A 15,883-nucleotide genomic window follows, 5' to 3' on the forward strand; every position below is an offset into this window, starting at 1 on the left:
TGTTTCACACAAAACTTTAGGTAATCCTGGAAGATGCATACACACACACACACACACACACACACACACACACACACCTTTCCATTTTAAAACTAATTTCTCATTTCATTCTATATTCCAGTTGTGTATGTCTCCCTGGTGTTCTTTCTCGACTCTCAGGAGCAGCCCTCAGTTTGAGAACCACTGATCTATTGGATCTGTTTTATTTTTAATATAGAATACATAATGAGTATGAGGGTTATTTTAAGAAATCACGTTACAAGGCGGGATTCCAGCTATTTTTGTTGGGAGAAGTCCTATCTTTGGGGGGGGGGAAGAGGAGAGATCCAATAGTACAAGCCACTACGTTTATGTACTATTGAACGGATATTATTCTCAACCAAAGAGACGATAAGTAATTGTAAAATACTTCCACTTATATTTTTAGAAAAAAATAATAGAGCTAGATTGTTTTTATGAGAGAAAGAGTAAAGATGAAGTGCAAGGTAAAATTTTCATGGTACATCAGTCATTTCCCTGTTAAACAAGTACGTATAATTTTATTGAGAAAGTGTACTAATGTACGTTGAGTTAGGAAATTTTGGGAGCTCCGGAGCCGATGGATACCCCCTCTCCGTGGGTGAGCATCTGGTGTATATCACATAAGGACGTTTAATAGGATGACTTATAATATTGCTTCTAATGTTAGTAACTATGTCTATTATGTCACACAATAACTTTTGATTGAAAGCGAGTTTTTGAATTTGAATGTTTGCAATACATAGCTAGGGGCAATTACCTCGACCAACTTGGTTAATGGAATCAATCCGTTAGCATCTTAATGAGTACCGGTGACTGAAGTCCGACCGTTAGTCCACACGATAACATTTGAACGAGAGAGTTTTTTGCAATGGATAGCTAGGGCGATTCTATCGACCAACTTCGTTAGTTGGGTCAATCCGTTAACATCTTAACAGATACTGGTGACTTAACTACGTCCGTTAATCCACATGACAATTCTTAAAATAGAGCGTGTTTTTTTTTCAGTAGATTGCTAGGGCGATTATTTCGGTCAACTTCGTTAATGGAGTCAATCCGTTAACATTTTAACGGGTACCGGTGACTCAAGTTCGTCCGTTACTCCACACAATAACTCCTGAACGAGAGAGTTTTGCAATACATTGCTAGAGTAAGTATCAGATTCGTTAATGGAGTCAATCTGTTAAGACTTTACCGCGTAACAGTGACTTACGTTCATCCGTTAGTCCACACGATAACTCTTGAACGGAAAGACATTTTTGAATTCTGTTTTTCTTACCATTGATATCAAAAGTGATTATCTCACCAGAGTTCGTTAATAGACTCAATTTACTAACATCATCACGAGTAACGGTGACTTTAACGGTGGCTATCCATATTTCACTTTCTACTATATTGAAACAAAGATAGCAGAAGTTACAACCTCGCCGTTAGATAGCAACACATATCCTCCATCGGTCGACATCTATCGGATGAAATTGAAACTTGTAACGCGTGATTACTGTCTACCAGAGTTTCTGCGTGTCATAGAGAGCAACAGGGCGTAACCAGTAAAAGTAGTGTTGTAAATAGAAAAAAAACGGTTCGTATTTTTTCAGAAATTTACGTTTTTTTTTAGAAAAAAACATTGCCTCTCTTTTTTTTCTAAGTTTCGTTTTTTTTTCAAATAGTCATTTGTAGTGCATCTTACGTCAATTTCAGTATGAAATATTTTTATGTAGGTGTAATTACCGTAAAATGCAACATAAATTATACGCTAGATACTAATACGCTACAAATATTTTACAATTTACATAAATACCAAACCTATCAACAATTCGGGTTTCAGCAGTTTTCATCACTATCAACTAAGAAATAAAAGTAGAAATGAAATTTTGTTTTTTCGTGAAAGCAGGTCTTTATTAAGTACAAAAATAATGTCACGAACAGTATCCAATAACTTGTCTAAAGGTAAAAACTAATACTAATTTGCCTAATAGTATTTTTCTAAATGTCATATATAAATAATTATGCCATTGACTAGTACCGGACCTGATGACATGTATATAAAAGACATGAATATAGGATAACTCAATTTGAAGTAATGCAGGGTGCTTCAAAATTAATATTAGGGTTTTGAAACTTTGTAGTATCTATTACAATTAACTTACAATTATAAATATTATATCAAATGAAAGAGCAACTCAAACACTTTTGTACTCACGCATGTACATGCATTGTTTCTTCTGTATGCCGTTAGAAAGAGAAAGTAGCAAAGATGGAGACTAGAGAGCAGAAGCTTTTTGTGTTTTAATAAAGACTGAATCTGTACAGTGCAACCGTCTGTGTGAAGAATATTAAGGAGGAGCTTGCAACTACGTCTTTATCGTTTGCAGTTGCTACAGGTCTAAAGCCTACAGATTACGGTTTACGTGCCAATTTCGCAAGTCCTGCATAACAATGAAGATTTTCTGGATCATGTCGTCTTCAGTGATAAATCGACCTTTCACCTAAGAGCTAATGTGAACACTCATTATGTTTGCGTCTGGCCGTCAGCAAATCCTCAGGAGATGGTACAGTTGAAACGAGACTCCCCTAAATTGAATGTGTTTTGTGCCATATGGCGGAAAGTTTATGGGCCTTTCTCGCCTATCGATTAGATGTGTACCGTGTGACGAATGAATCTCACATCGAACACTTGTAGCAAAGACTGTTTGCGGTACTCTTTTACTTGATGCATTGCTTATAATTGTACATAAAATGTAATAAGTACTACGAAGACTTAAAGCCCCAAAATTTATTTTGAAACACCCTGCATTTCTCACCAACACTGTTGGAACTAAGATGTAAAAAGGAGAGAAAATTTTCCTTATAAGGTTATTGTTTACAACGATATTATTATTAGTCGAGACTGTCAAAACAGGTAATCAAACGTATACTCGGTGGCCCAGGTGGCCAAAGTGGCACACACGGGTGTCACTTGTTTAATCCGCTCCTGTGTGGACACTAATTAAGATATCGGGATATTATTCTTGCAAAATGTGGATGGACTATAGTTTATCATATTAATTTCTTTTTCTTCTGGTGTCGAATTTCCTTCTCAAATTTCACCCCAGATAAAAATTCGAGAATTTTCTAATTTCGAATTTCCTTTACTTCTTTTTTCCCTGTAGCTTCCTTAGTTGTAGAAAGACATCCTTAAGACTTGCCAGGGAGATACCTCGGATGGATACCTAACTGTTGACATCAATTGGACGAGCTTGCGCGCAGTGTTGCCAATTATGGAAATTTAAATTCTCCTATATTTGGGCAAAAAATTAGAAATTTTTGTTTATAAATCCCTATTTATACGTCCGAGTGCAAGTCAACTTACGCCAATCGAGCATTTGTCCTTACTTAACAAACGCAAGTACAGATCGTTACAATGGGATAATTAGGGGGCGCACGTAAAATTCGTATTTAGGTTCTAATCCTTGATTTTTCTAGTTTGCCTACTTTTCTGTTTACCGTAATATATTTTTGGTAATTAGAAACTTTATTCCTCAAATATCACCATCATACTTGTAGGATATATTAGAGGTGTACCAATGTTTAATTTAAAATAATTTGCGTCTGTCTGGTAGCAGTGTTGCCAGCTACAGAAAATTTTAATTCCAGATTTTAGGGGGAAATTTTGGAAAAATTATATGTTTTGTCTATTATTTACCTCTTGTTGGCTATATCGGAACAAACGTACCAGTATCTGGAAGTCTCGTCTTTGCTCTACACAACGCACTACAGAAAGTTTCAATAGGATAATTAGGGGAAGTACAGTTGAGGTGTACAGTAGACCTTGTTCTCTAATTGGAAAGATAACTGTGATTTTTTTTAAAGGTAGAATGAGATTTTTTTATTGACATGCTTGCTTTATTAGATATCGTCACAATACTTGTTGGATATATTAAAGGGATACCAAAGCTTATTGTAAGATAGTTTGTGTGTGTCGGATGGTAGTGTTGCCAGCTACAGAAAATTTTAATTCCAGATTTTAGGGGCAAATTTTGGAAAAAAATCCCTTTTTATTTCTATTATTTCCTTCTTGTTGGCTACATTCGAACAAACGTACCAGCGTATAATAGCCTCATCCTTGGCCTACACAGCGCACCACAAAAAGTTTCACTAGAATAATTAGGGGAAGTACAGTTGAGGTTTATAATAAACCATTTTCTGGAAATGGTAAAAAAAATGGTGAATTTGTGAGGTAGAATGAGATTTTTTTTAATTTCATGCTTACTTTGTTATATATCGCCATGATACTTGTAGGATATATTCTTGGAGTACTACGGTTTATTTCCAGATAGTTTTCGTCTGTCTGATGGCAGCGTTTCCAGCCAAAACAATTAATTCCCACTATTAGGTGAAAAATTCGGAAAAAATCCCTTTTCCCCTCTATTATTACCCTCTTACTGGCTACATTGAAACAAACGTATCACTACCTGAAAGCTTCCTCTTTGCCCTACAGAACGCACCATAAAAAGTTTCAATAGGATAATTAGAGAAGCTGTAGCCTTGGCATATTTGATTTTTGCTTCTGAGGCGTAAAAAGTGTCAAAATTTCATGTGTATTTCAGAATTTTTTTCCCTCTTTCAATGGAAGCCAGCGACTTCAGGATTTCACTGTACCTTGTCAACACACCAAAGATCTTTTTAGGTGACTTGAACCCATATAACAGCAGTGGTGCTAGATACAAAAGATTTTGAAATTCGGTTAGGGAATTTTTTGTAAATTTTCACCCCTACATTTCCCTCAATAATTTCCCACCCGTTGGCAACAATGCAATGCAACTTACACCAAAAAATATCCACTTCTATTTTCTAAAAAACAAGACCTTAACCATATCAATCAAATGAATAGTTTTTGAGCAATAAGTCACTAACTGGAAATGCAGGAAAACGCCAAAAATGACCTGGGGCCGAAAGGAAAAATTGCACACTTTTGCTCGTATAGGTACAAAGAAACAAATGATTTGTAAGTTACGAGGGCTTCGACTCAAGTTCTGTTGATTATTTCAATAATCTGCCACATAAATCAATAAATAATAGTTGCCAGAAAAAAAACAGACTTTTGAAAAAAACATGAAAAAGAACGATGTTTTTTTATTGAAAAAAAAAACTTCACAGAAAAAAAACGTTTTTTTACAACACTAAGTAAAAGGCTCTGCTTCGATTTCCGATAGGAGTTGATGTATTTCTTTTTACAGGGTAAGGATGGGCTGAAACATCATGATGACTACATCACTTTGTCAAAATCGAATAAATTGCGGAAATTAACTTTCATGCCGTTGGAAGTTCGAGAACGATTTATTAAGACTCTGGTATGAAGCGTGGTGCTTTACGGATCACAGACGTGGACATTAAGGAAAGCTGAAGTATCCTAGCTTTAAGCATTTGAAATGTAGTGTTGCCGCAGAATACTGCGCATACAGTATGTAACACACTTGTTCGTACAGTGTGAATATACTGGAGAAATTGCTCTGCAACCGTCAAAAAGTGAACTTTATGTTCTAGCTTTGCTTAGTTTGTTGTAAGGAAAAATCATAAGCACCAATATATAAAAACCACGAACCAAATGTAACATGAAAACCCTAAAACTAGTAAAAAGAATAAAAAGCTACTTTTTTCGTGCAACATACTTGTTCGTACACCAACTATGTTTTCAAAAGGGTGACACGTTTTCTTGGTCTCTCTGAGCTTGCAAGGTAGTCGCCCCCTAGAGGCACAGGGTACATTACGAAAGATGACTGTACGGTAGTTAACGCTGTGAATCTACTTTGAAGAAAATGGGTCGTCCAAACGAGTTAGGTAGTGATTTGAAGAAAATGATTATAAACCTTGCCCTAAAAGGTAAGTTATCTAGAAATATAATAAAAAATATGAACAAAACTCATTCAACTAGTCAGTACATTGCGAACAAATTTAAATACAACGGCTCAACCAGAAATTTAACGCGCAGAGCGCCAGAAAGGAAACTAAATGAGAGAGATGAGTGAATGATTGTGAATGAAATCAAACGGAATTTTAAAATTAGTGTATCACAACTTCCTCCAGCAGCAGAAAGTGTGCGAGGGAAAGCAGTGTCCAATTAAGCAATCCGTAGAGTGCTGTGGGAAAACGACTACCATAGTGGAAGAGTAAGGAAAAGGCTATACGTTAACAACAAAAATTATGTTCTTAGACGTGTTTGCTAAGAATCATCTGAATAACTCTTCTGTGGCGATCGTTTTTCTCCACTCTTGTGATGCCATCTGAGCCAAATAAGTTTATTTTCGTCTCACTTGACCAGATGACACTATCCCAAATTTTCTGACTGTCATTCAAATGCCTCTTAGCAAACTCACTTCTAAGAACAAAATTTTTGTTGCTAGCATATGGCCTTTTCCTTGCTCTTCCACTATGGTAGCCGTTTTACTACAGCTCTGCGGATTGTCTAATTGGACACTACTTTCTTACGCACACTTTCTACTGCTGACGAAGTTGTGGTACACTAATTTTAAAATTCCGTTTGATTTCATTCACAATCATTCACTCATTTCTCTCATTTAGTTTCCTTTCTGGCGCTCTGCGCGTTAAATTTCTGGTTGAGCCGTTGTATTTAAATTTGTTCGCAATGCACTGACTAGTTGAATGAGTTTTGTTCATATTTTTTATTATATTTCTAGATAACTTACCTTTTAAGGCAAGGTTTACAATCACTTTTGTTTTAAAATCACACTACTTAACTCCTTTCGACGCCCCATTTTCTCCAAAGCAGATTCACAGCGTAAAGTACCGTATACTCGTCTTTCGTAATGCACCCTGTGTCTCTAGAGGGCGACTACCTAGCAAGCTTAGAGAGACCAAGAAAAGGTGTCACCCTTCTGAAAACATAGTTGGTGTACGAACAAGTTATGTTGCACGAAAAGTAGCATTTTGTTCTTTTTACTAGTTTTAGGGTTTGCATGTTACATTTGGTTCGTGGCATTTATATATTAGTGCTTATGATGTTTCCTTACAAGAAACTGAAACAAAGCTAATACATAAAGTTTACTTTTTGACGGTTACAGAGCAATTTCTTCAGTATATTCACACTATACGAACAAGTGTGTTACATACTGTATCATGGACCGAAAGGCAAAGGAATGAAGATGTACTAAAGGAAGCTAATGAAGGACGACAGATCATTAAGATAATAGGAAAAAGAAGAAACAGCATGCTTGGCCATCTTATTCGACACTCCGATTGGATCACCATGTTGATAGAGGGAAAGGCAGAAGGAAAACCAGGAAGAGGAAGACCCAGGATAGGATATCTAGATGGAATTACGAAGAAGAAACTTCCAAAGCAAAAGTATAAAACAGCTCTCCCAACGGAGAAAGTTTAAAAGTGTCATATTGCCCATCTATTTATGATTGAGATGAGAAAGAAGAACCTCCATCGTCTTATCAGACTTGTCTCGGATGAAAAGTGCCCTTTTATTATTATTATTATTTTATTATTATTATTATTATTATTATTATTATTATTATTATTATTATTATTATTATTATTATTATTATTATTACTACTTTTATCTACATATCATAGACCAGCATTTCTCAAACAGTGGTCCTTGAGGTATGCCCTGTCATCCCCTTAACTTAAACACTGAATAGTAGACCAAAAGGATTCAAAAATAATAAATTGCCTACATCTCACTATGGTTGAAAAATCTCAAACAGGTATACAGGTAAATTATGCAAATAATAAAATTATATATGAAATTAAGTGGATTTTATATTAATATTATTTTAACAACAAAAAATTATACTGGTATAGTGATATATGCTCAAGTCATGTATTTGTTTTTAAATGAGAAATTTGCTTTTGAAGTGGGCAGAGTCCGTAAATATATTCTGAACAGTAAAAGTATTCCTCACATAAAAAAATATGAGAAACACGGCCATAGACGAACTCAGTCATTTACTTTTATATCATAGAGGACCGCGGTGGCTCAGTGGTAGAGCGTTTACTTCTGGTGTATGGAAACCCTGGTTCGATCCAATTTCTTGTCAAGTGGGCTTTGTGGTAGACAAACACCGTGTGTGTGGGGGGGTTTCTCTGGGTTCTTCCGTTTCCTCCTACTTTCAACATTTTATGCATTTCGGTCATCACCGGTCATTTGATTTTTATAGACCAGTCATTTTTAACTGACCGATTTGTAATGTAGGAATGCGTTTTTACAACCTGAGAAAAGAAGAAAAATAAACATAATGGGGAAAGTAGTTAGGAGAATGGAGTTACAAGTGTTAGCAACATACGCGTAATCATAGACTCACGAGCAACAGGCCTGCAACTCTAAGCTTGCACAAAGATTGATCAGACTTCAGATTAGTCAGCCATATAGCCAACATCAATTCTACTACAACTTAAAACTTTTGTGTTAATACAGCTCAATGTCCGTACACTCGTATATCATATTAATGAACATTGTTGAATTCAATATATGACTACGACACTAAATGTATCTAAATTCTATTTTTTATATTTTTACATATTTATTTCGATGGCCAGAAACTGACAAAATTTTACTGGTGTTCACTTTTAGCTGGCGTTCACCTCTGGTGCATGGGGTCCCTGGTTCGATCCCTGCTCTCACCAAGTGAACTTTGTGATAGACAAATATCGTGTGCGTGGGTTTCTTCGGGGTTCTTCCGTTTCCTCCCACTTTATTAATTCCACTATTTAATCCATTCCTCATCAGCACCGTCTCCTTTAGCCTAGCCGGGATAACCGTGGGACGTAAAACTCAAAAATTTCATTTCTTTTAACTGTATCATTTGTTGAAACCTGGACACCTTTAAAAAAAATCCATCAATTTTCATCGTGATAAATGACTTTTCCTTACTTTTTCTATGTTATATAGGCTTAATGAGATGAATCGGAAATGTAAGCAAACGATGAAATGCCAAATTTTTAACGTCTCATGTTTATATCGTGTATAGTAAGAAGGCTTTAAATTAGCAGGAGAGTGATAATAAAAGAATCAGTATAATCAGAATATAAGAGGAAATGTGAGCGTCCTGATAAAAATTCGTACAGACACGGTATCATCTACTAAAAACTCATACGATGTTGGATCAAATTAAAAGTCCCTCGTGCAAGATATGAGCCTTCTACCATTGGACATTCAACATAAATTATCAAGAAATATGATAAATAATGAGAAACATGAATGATGATAAAGTTAGAGGAAACAGCCAGTGGTGTCATTTGAGGGAAATCACATCGGTAAAAATTTAAATCCTCTCGCTACAAGTTAAGGGAATAAAGTTTCATACAGTTTCAGGAAGCTTTATACAGGAATTAGTGTTTTAGGTGCCTTTCTTCCCCTGGCTTATAGAGATAAAGTTTAAATTTTTAACCATGTTACTTCCCTTAGGAGCCGCCACTGGAAATGTCAGTATAGATTAACTACAAAAACCAAAATCTCCAAGATGATTTGGGATCGAACCTTACGATCAGTGTATTAGATCAATGCTTCCTTTCTACTAGTCACGCACTGTGTGTTCTTTTACACTAAATTAAGTGTCAACACATTTGCTAGAGGACTATCATAAAGAAGAAGAAGAAGAAGAAGAAATGTGTTATGTTAGAGAAACATCATTACTATGCAAATTCAAACTGTTTGCAGTGTTTTAACTTAAATATACTTTAAGTATCTCTTGTTTTAAAAAATAATAGATATTGTAAAGAGAATGTGGGGAAAACACTCTTAATAAAATAACAAACCTTTCGAATGAGGAAAAACAATTGTCTGTGATTCTTATCTATTTCATTTACTTAATTCGCTCGTAATCTTTCATTTGTTCAATGTTGACATACACCACCGTTCTCTTATTATTTGTATTCCGACTATATTGGTTAGAATATTACTTCTCAATTTTTGTGGTCTTGATTTTTAATCATTAAAGGATAACCTTTAGGGCAAGAAACTAAACATACAACCAGATATTATACTCATTTCTAGAATAAATATTTTAAACTCCGGAAATGTGTCTAGTTATTTTTTGATTATTGTTCGTAATTATCTATGTTTACATAAGACAATAAAAACTCTATTGATAGACGCTAATTAATATGCTTATCCGTCATTTTTGAACTTGAAAGTTGAGATAATGTCACACATATCACCAGTTTCCCAACTCCATTGTTCTTTGAAGTATACCTTACATAGTAATTTTATGCTATAAACATACAAGATAATAAATCATGCGGAAAGGAAATTAATTGTATTCAAAGGTCGAATCGACAAGTTTGGATCGTTTGATAAGATTAGAAAAAAAATGAAGAGCAAGATCAAAGTAAAAAAGCAAAAGAAAAAAGAAAACAGTATAGATTTTTTAAAGCTCGTCTCAACCCACATAGTTTCACACTAAAGTTTTCTTATTAAAAAAAGAAAATATAATCAGTAATTCAGTTGGTCCTTTTGTTGTGAAATGATAGTCAAACGATTGTCAGGTGGATACAGTGTGTTTAGTGTTTATTGTGCTCACGAAGAATGTATTAACAGTCGCATTTAACTCGCGTGTGAATTTGTTTGTATAGCTTGGCTCTTAGAAGTGTTCGTGGATTTACGTTATAGCCTGTTGTGCAAGCAAGTTTTAAGATCTCAAAAGATAAAAGATTTCTTTTTTTAGTGTAGTCGTGGTTACATCTTCACGAATGGTTTTAACTAAGTGAATTATTCTGTTTATTTGTGCGTTATCAAGACAAAAGTGAAATTAAACCGTTTAAATATAGTATAGTATAGGGAGGTGTTTCAAGTGAAAAAGAGAGTAGTGTTCGTGAAATGAGATTTTCAGCAATTAGCCAAGTTTGAAACAAGTAAGTGAACTAAATATTTTTTCTCTTATTAATTTAGTGCTTTCTTTTTAAAAAAATCTTTGTACTATTCAATGAAAATATGTGTTTTGATTGTGGGGTTGTGTTTGCTCTAGTCAAATAATATTTCATGTAGCCAATAAATATGATCTATTCATGAATATTTGGTGAATAGCATATATTTTCAGATAAAGAATACAGTTATCCAAATAGGATAGATACGATCTAAGGAACCATAACTAATTTAATATAATACCTATCCTACTTGGATAACTGTGGTAATTTTAGAGCTAATATATGCAACTAGAATTCCGCCTAGCAACGGAAGGGATGCTTTTATTAGATATATGCTTATCTCAAAGTCAAAGTTTAAGCATGTCTTAGTGCAATCCAAACCAAGTTGAAACTGCGAATGGCTCATTAAATAAGTTAAGAAATAAAGATTGACTATACATTCTGAACACAATACAAACTCTGGTGAACAGTGCACTCTGTTCATTCAAAATTTATACTACATTGTGCCCACACAGGGCTGAAAGTGAGGGGGAACGTGGGAGGATGGCGTCCTCCACTTCCAGAAAATATCTGTGGCGTCCCTTCACTTTCTAAAAAAAAAAAATTACAATGATCAAAGATAGCCACGGGAGATGGCGTGATGTCATGCATCCCCCTACCTTTTATCCCTGGCCCCACATGTTATGTCCTGTTCTCAAGACACTTCTTCAAATATTACACCATGTTTCATTGAGTTGCGCCCTCTGTTTGTTGTTATCCTCTTTCGAAGATAATCTGCAGCTTAAGTTTTTTCCCACTACTTCAGCTCTCAAAATTTCTCTTAATTCAAGGCTAATGGGCCTTATGCAAAGTGTTTTGTTGTATGATTAGCATCATACTAAAGGCCTGACTACTGCAGGAAACATAACGCGTTATGCAGAGTCGTTTTGATGTATGATTAGCGTCATACTAAAGACCTGATTACTGCAGGAAGCATATGTTAGTCGAACTCGTTAGTATGGCACTAATCATGCTCCAGAACGATTCTGCATAAGGCCCATAGAGTCGAACACTTTAGTATTGTACTAGTCACGCGTCAGAACGACTCTGCGTAAGGCCCCATATGATTATTGAGGTGATTATCACGTGATTATGGTATACACATTTAATAAGTCTTCTTGCAATCCGGCGTCCTACCTAGAAAAGTGTCGCCCGACTAATATCGTACGATCCACAATGAAATGAGGCCATTACGTGCCGAGTTTATGTTCAAAACGTTCATATACTGTAGAAAATATCTGCTCGCATGGTCTGCCGTTTATCTGCGTTTGTCTGCCAAATATCTGCCGTTTAAGATAGTGGCATTCAACCTTTCTTTTTCCGCATACCTCCAACAATATTTTTCCATTCAACTGTGTAAATTCCAGATTTAAGCTATACTCAATTAAAATTATAGTAGGCAACTATAGCAGAAGTAGATTATAGAATCTATTACTTAATAATTAAATAACTCAGTTTTACTATAAACATGATAATCAAACTGTAAATACTGTATAATAGAACTATGTTACAGTTAGCATGGAATAAATATTATATGGTGAAAAATATTTCTAACCTGCTAATGAGATGGCTGAGCTCAAGTGCGCACCCAGAAATTTTAGTAGGAAGAAATCTAAAGTTCGAAAGGGGTCCTATACTACAAGATACTACGTCTATGAAGCAGTAGAGTGCGGTGCTGTTGTCGATCGGAGCACAGGTCATGAATAGTAATACATCTTTCGACATGATCAAACATAAAATAATATTAGTATGTGTTCAACATGAAAAACATTATGTTTATGGGTTTCCTCAAGGCTCTTCCGTTTCCTCCCACATTAACATTCCACGAATTCTGCCATAATCATGTCTTCTTTAACCTAAATGATTTAATCGTAGGACATCAAAGATTTCATTCGAATTTTATACATGTTCAGCTCATACTACGGGTGGTCGGTTTCCAGTAACATCTGTAAAATATGGAAATCATTTTCCACATGTGTCAGTGTTCAAAATTGTTTTTCTTGTTATTTTGTGAAGCAATATTCCAACAAAGTGAAAACTAAAAGAAACCATGCCTTATTTCGTTAAGCATTTTCTCTATTACAGAGCTTCTTCGGTCATTTTGAATTATTTTGTAAGTTCTAGCAAATGTAGTTACGTTCAATGAATGGTATGCAACTTTCTAATCATATCTTACAATCAAATACAAATCGTGACGGGGACAAATAGCCACGCTGCTGACATTCCCTATTAAACCTCTATCATTCATTCATTCATTTCTTCTATATTCCAAGCCCTGCTTTGATAAAGAAAAGCTATTCCACTAATCAGACATTCTGCTCTGTTTGTTTCTATATTTTCATTAATTTTAGCAATATCAGAGCGATGTTGGTAATCTGCTTGACCGTCAATCCTTGTGTGATCAAATGTCTTTACGTAGTACTCGGATGGAGATGCTTATGGAACTATTCACGACACTCACTATTTACACAAAAAATATCACTGCATTTGGAAAATTTCAAAAACTTCTGTAATTAAAATGTCAAATATCAATGTAAAATCATGTACCTTTCATTTTGTAGATTGATATACATTCCCTTAGATTAAATTACAAAATTTGATTTTTTTTTTTTTTTTTTTTTACAAATTTACAGTAAATGTATGTATAAGAAAATATGATAAAAATGTAATTTTACAGCATTTTATATTAGTAATTTTACTTTATAGGTATAAATTGATTTACATAGAGGTTTGGCAAACAGATTGCCACCATATTTTGTAAATTTACCTATGTTTAGATGGTAAATTTTAGAGCATATGTTTAGATGGACGGGCCAACATTGACTTGAACATATAAGAAAAAGGATGTTTTCTTAGTCTTATAGCTTACCTTATTAAGCTAGTTGGTTGTTTACGGAAGGGTAGTGGTTACGTGCGGAAGTATGCAGTACCTATCCTTCTCTTACGACATACTAACTTTCTTTTAACTATGTATACACGTATCAAATGCTCTCGAAAAAAACGTAAACCGGGCCCATTTTTTTTTTTTTTTTTTTTTTTTTTTAAGTGAGCTGTTTCTGGCTCATAGTTACAGTGTATAGGTCTACTAGTAATTTCTTGTTTTGAGTTCAACAGTACTTCCAAGGAAAGACCAAACCTTCTACAAGAAATTCAATTATCAAAAAAGTATGAATTCAAGAGATAATCGATGACCCTAATTCTAATTTTTGTTAAATCTTAAAAGATAATATACAATTAAAATTGGAATAAGGTTAAATAAATAAAAACTCTAGTTATTTTGAAAAGCTAGACGCTTCTACCTCACTTGCAGTGTGACGACAAAATAATGACTAGGCCTATACCTAGGTAGATTGGCAAATTATGCCAGTTCCCCAAGTATACCGGTTTATTTTGTTTTATTTTATTTTATAAATCTGGTCATCCCATTTCTAGCAGGAATAGTAATACTAATAACACAAGGATCTATGCCAGAAAAAAAGTATTGACAAAGTATTGCATGCCATTATTCATATTTGCTACTTTACATACAGCTATGTAAAATATACATATTTGTAAAATATCTTTACTTCTTCCCCGCAGCTTATAGTGCACGTATTATTTCTGTTTGGAAGGTAGCAAGCCTGGGAGCTGTAGTTTATGAAGAGTTTTGATTTTCATACTTTTGACTAACGAATCGAGTTGCTTTTAATATGCTAAGTCCCTGACTTCACGAAGTGGCACTTCGATTGCAATTTTTATTTCGTGGTTACAGTTGATCATTTTCAATAAATACACTCAGCATTTTGATTGGCTTCGATTTTATACATATGTAGTATTGTTGACAACATTCTGAATCTAATAACTGCATGTTTACCATTTGAAATGGAAATAAGTTAATTTTGTGTTCTGATTGATATTACTTTTCGCAAGGATAAACTATTAAGAAAACGAAAAGAAAAAAGCCTCGAAAGTAATATGGAGATTTTTCCTTCCAATAGTATGAGGCAAAAGAAATTCATAGAGCATCATTGTGGTCGTATGAGCATGGACGATGTTGAGGTTTCCAATAGAGTTACACATCTGAAGAAATGGTGAATAAAATTCGTGACATTGTATTGAAAAATCGTCAAGTAAAGATATTAGAGACATATAAAGTAGTAAACATATTAGTCGAACGAGTTTCTAATATCCTTCATGAGTAGTTAGGTATAAGGGAACTGTCGCCAAGATGGATCCCGCGATTGCTCACTGTTGTTCAAACTTGGAAACTCATGAAAATTCTTAGACAGTGTTTGGGCATGTGGAAGAATAACCCAAGTGAGTTTTTCAATGTTAATGAAGTTTGAACCTATTACTATTAACTAGAAATCAAAGAACAGTCAAACCAGTGGATTTCAGTAGGAAAACGTGCTCCAAGAAAAGATAAGAATTGTTTTATTGGCTGTCAAAGGCATGGCAACGATTCTTCCAGGATTTCAATGGCATTATTTTCATTGACTACAAACAAAAGAGTGAAATATTTACAAATCATTACTATACCTTCTTATTAGATAGTTTTCACAAAGAACTAATGAAAAGCGGGTCCATATAGCAAAACTCTTCTTCAGCAGGAAAATGCTTCCCCTCTGACTTTTCCTTTGGAGATCTGAAGACCAGTGACTGAGCTAGAAGGTAAAAAGTGGGGGGGGGCAATACTAGAACCCAGACTATGATAAGTTTACTATAAACTTTCAAAAATATATAAATAATAGTTTAATTTTTTGTAACTCAAAAAACTGGGAGGCCTAGCCCCCCCTTCCCCCGGCCCTGGCCTAGATCCGCCACTGCTGAAGACCTGGTTCAGCGGAAGGATATTTATATCTGTTGAAGAGATCATGATGTTCTGCAGCATTCTTAGACAAAGTTTACTTTGTGAAAGGTAGACTTATAAAAGTGTTGGAAAAACGTTGGACAATTTATATCAACCTAAAAGGGG

At 34.7% G+C, this 15,883-nt stretch overlaps 1 protein-coding gene across 1 annotated transcript in view; it reads left to right on the plus strand.

Annotated features, from left to right (window-relative positions):
- The first annotated feature begins 10,557 nt into the window (after positions 1-10,557).
- The window catches only part of LOC145689292 (alpha-1A adrenergic receptor-like), a 476,445-nt gene continuing 471,119 nt past the window's right edge, over positions 10,558-15,883 (plus strand). The window contains exon 1 of the mRNA XM_081763434.1: positions 10,558-10,878. The gene's annotated coding sequence lies outside the window, so the exon portion shown is untranslated. The remainder of the gene's footprint in view (positions 10,879-15,883) is intronic.

The sequence above is a fragment of the Thermobia domestica genome, chromosome 1 (genome assembly GCF_964235325.1).
Source record: "Thermobia domestica chromosome 1, izTheDome1.hap1.1, whole genome shotgun sequence".
Classification (NCBI taxonomy): domain Eukaryota; kingdom Metazoa; phylum Arthropoda; class Insecta; order Zygentoma; family Lepismatidae; genus Thermobia; species Thermobia domestica.